The following is a 3913-nucleotide window of genomic DNA, read 5'->3' on the forward strand; positions in this document are numbered from 1 at the left end:
TAAGCTCTCCGTGAAGCTCGACTATTACCGATGACACTGCCTCCAAATCTTGCCAGAGGGCTTCGTCATTCTCTCGAGATACACACAAATCCACCTCCTGCATTCACTTTGGATATCACTGGGCTAGTTTTGGGTCTCTTCACACCGACTACGCATCGAGAGTGGCCGCGCAGAGGGCATCCCTGGAAGGGTCATGTCTGCACACTTTGCGATCTACAAGAGATTGAGTTCGAGGAACACTTTGTTCTCAGGTGGCCGATCTACTACTCCGTCCGGGGTCGGTACCATTGCCTCTTCCGCGATGGATTTGGTCCCCTCTCGCACAACCTAGACCAGAGCATCCTTTCTCCATGAGATGATCCGTCACGGTGACACATCCCTCCGGCTACAGTAGAGCGCCATGCTCCCCCGACCCGATGCCGCCCAGCAGACCATCGTCGACTTCTACCTGTCACAGGATCCCTCGGATTCCCTCCCCCCCCTCCAGCCTAGTAGACGGCGTGGACGGGAGTGGGAGCCTGAGCCACGAGAACTATTCCAGCGGACAGACTCACACCTTTGCGTCCACAACCTCCCCTCTATTACGACTCAGCATTGCACTCGTCCGACACGAGGCAGCCCGACGCCCCCCCTGACGGCCTACAACCACTCAACAACGCGACGTCAGAGGCCAGTCATCCATGGCACGATTCTTTCCGGCCGCCTACCCGATGTCCCCTCACTGCTCAGTGATTGGCTTCTCACAACCGTCCCTTTGTATGACCCTATCTTGGGCCCTACCATGCATTCTTTTTTGTATCATTTTTGTACCACGACTTGGCACACAGTATTATATATATATATATATATATATATATATAGTGGTAGACATGGGGGTCCGCTTTTGAGACTGCCACGGTCCACCGTCATGCCCATTGTATCAAGTTACTTTTAGTCTCACAGACCTTCACGCCGTTCACGGTCTTCTAGAGACTTTAATAAAAGTTCTCTCTCCCCCCTCTCTGTCTCTCTCACTGGCTGGCGTTATATGGATGACTGAGGCGGTTGGAACTTGGTAGAACCGCAAGCCCGCCGACTTAATTTCTCACACGCCTTAATCTTGCCTTGATCTTCGCTTCCATATGTGACTGGCTTTTGTGTAATTGTATTTTTGACCAGCTGGGGGTACCTATTAGGCTTGTACATGGTAGAAAATCATAGAATATTATAGCCCATCTATTCAGCTCGGTTTGCGTCATTTTGACTTTCCATTATTAGACACTGCGACATTTTGTATCGCTTTGGTCTCGTAGGCCCATCAGGCCTTTCGCAGGTGGTTAGCATAAACTTCTCTCTCTCTCTCCTATGAAATAGTATATGCATTGTGTGGTCTCATGAAGAACGTTAAGAAAGACCAAAATAGGCCGAGCTAAGAAGGGGTTTTTAAGCCTAATGAAGCACAAGAAGGTACCAATCAAAATAACAAACACTTGACCCTTCCTTTGGATTGAAGAGCCAACTTGTAAAGCCTCCTCTACCTTTATTTTTAACTTGATTTGCAGATGTGCATGAGAAGTAGCACAGGTGCAGACAGATCCATGCCATTTTCCTGATTGTTGGGTATGTGTAATGACGTTTATAGTGAATGAGAGGTGAGAGGATACTCAGCAAATTCGATTGTTACAAAGTGCTGCAGTAACAAGCGTTGAGGCACTGTTCCCATGAATGGGAGATCTTAAGGTCTTCTGAACCTCTAGCTTGTTTTTTTTTGTCTTCAAATTACGTTATGGACCAGGAGCAAAAAAAAACAAGCTGTGGGCTCTTCTGATAGGGCATATCATTAATAGCTTCTGCATTTCCATTCCAAACCAGTGTATCTGTGGGTAGGACTTGGTTCCTTTTTTCCAAGCTTCAGCGTTGAAATCTTCAGTTTCTTTTGCATCTCTTGTATTTGATGAGGAAGTGTTCTCTGACGTGAGGTGTCATTCCTATGAGAACTTTAGCATGAAAATTTTCCATATTTGTAGCTCCTTTTTTTCCATATATGAATTACACAACGTACCACAGCTGAGGTAAATAAGGAGAATAGCATAAGCCCAAAAAATAGGATCCATGTCTAGGGCTTTTTCTCTCTTTTTCATTTTCCTTAGCATTGAAACGTTGAGTTGCTTTTGCAGATTGTATTTGATAAGGACATGTTCCCAGCAGATGATAAGATGGGAGATGCAGAAATTGATCTTCATCCATTAGTAGCTGCTGCTAAACTTCAACAGGAGGTGCAGAGCTTCCGAGAAGGCATGACCATTCAACAAATCGTTGCTACTGATGAAAATGGCTTTGTGAATGACAGTGTCATCAAGTTTAAGAATGGGCACATTGTTCAGGTAGTATCAATCAACCTGAAAAATGTAGAGAAAGGTCAAATAGAACTTGAACTGAAGTGGCAACCTCGAGAGAGCCATAGCTGTCAGTAGATCATATGCCCAGGCAAGCTCAATGTCGGGCTTCCTCGATGTACTGGTGACACCTTGTGTCAAAATCTTGGGCTTCAAATGACTCTTTGCCTTAAAACTCAGGCTTCCCACATTACCACACATGTATCTTCTCTACTGCACTATCGCGCTTGTGCTCAAAGTGTGTGCAGCTTTTCAGACCAAACAACTAGTCTAGAAGTACCTAGAATCCCTCGATATATGTATATAAATAGCTCCATCCACGAGAGAATCCCCCAAACTTCAGTCAAACTACCATGCAAAAGGCTTGGTTGCCATCACCGTGCCTGTAGCTCACAGATTGATGTTGCTGCGCTGATTTGAGAGAGGATACCCAGGGGCCCAGGCCTTAAAATTGACTCGGCACAACTGGGCTTATCTCTGCGCTTATCTTGGTTTGTTTTTTGTGACCACATATATATATATATATATATATATATATATATATACCCTGTGAAGCCTACGTCATTTAAATGGGTGTCCTTTGAAGCCTTATACATATAATTGGGCTTCCTCGTGAAGCCTGGCTGCTCGTTTTGAGGCTTCATATGACGCTTCAAATGGCCTTGGACGCCCAAACGGGCGTCAAATTTAAGGCCTGTGCCCAGGTATATGAAAGATGGTCATAAACTTATTAAGTCAGAATGTTCATATTTTCTGCACGCATGTAAATTTGTTATCGTTACAATCAAGTCTGCTTATCTACTTTGAAGTGTATGCTCATGATTTGTATCTTCACTTTGTATTTTTGTGTACATGATACTTGATATTTATTTGTCATTGATCTGGATAAGACAAAGACACAACTGCAGTCCAACACTGGGATTTTAAATAAGATTCAATGCTGTCTTCCAGCTTAATTCAAAGAGGTGCATACACAATATGAATGAGAAGGGGCATCCAGTTCCTCACATCATGCGAAATATCCCAATCTTTCTGCCCTTAATTTTAAATAAGATTCAACGCTGTCTTCCAGCTTAATTGGAAGAGGTGCATTTACAATATGACTGAGAAGGGGGCATCTAGTTCACATCACGTGAAATATCCCAATCCTCCTGTCCCTTCTAACCCAGCCAACTGCTCGTTGGGAGCCTAGGAGCCATAGGAAAAAGGTAATATACCTAGGACACCAGCTGTTTCACAAGGATCTCCACAGGAATATACAGGAGAGTGTCTAGCCCTGGAGGTTGGTTATGTGTCCTTCCACATCAGGGCACATCTTGGCACTATCGGTAAAAAGTTGAATGTCCTACTGTAAGTCCACCAACAGCCAGCACCACTCCCTTGGGCTTGGGAAGGACTCATCCCTCCCATTGCCAGAGTTGCCAATCCTATCGCAAGTGGTGGATCCACATGCAACACCTTCCCTTTTATGTTCAGAGTATGTACTTTTTGCCAAGGAAGAGAAGGGCCATGAAGCTTTGTGGATTGAGCCTCGATTG

At 44.9% G+C, this 3913-nt stretch overlaps 1 pseudogene across 2 annotated transcripts; it reads left to right on the forward strand.

The window, feature by feature from the left end:
• The first annotated feature begins 1104 nt into the window (after window positions 1–1104).
• On the forward strand, window positions 1105–3189 carry LOC147602793 (protein C2-DOMAIN ABA-RELATED 6 pseudogene; annotated as a pseudogene). 2 transcript variants are annotated; one of them, XR_015265747.1, is made up of 3 exons: window positions 1105–1312; window positions 2157–2466; window positions 3080–3189. The product of XR_015265747.1 is annotated as a protein C2-DOMAIN ABA-RELATED 6 pseudogene, transcript variant X1 (transcript). The 2 variants fall into 2 exon arrangements; XR_015265748.1 differs by lacking the exon at window positions 1105–1312 and having other exon boundaries at window positions 1973–2466.
• Window positions 3190–3913: the final 724 nt, after the last annotated feature.

This window comes from Cibotium barometz, chromosome 66, assembly GCF_041138505.1.
Source record: "Cibotium barometz isolate CiBa-2024 chromosome 66, ASM4113850v1, whole genome shotgun sequence".
Taxonomy (NCBI): domain Eukaryota; kingdom Viridiplantae; phylum Streptophyta; class Polypodiopsida; order Cyatheales; family Cibotiaceae; genus Cibotium; species Cibotium barometz.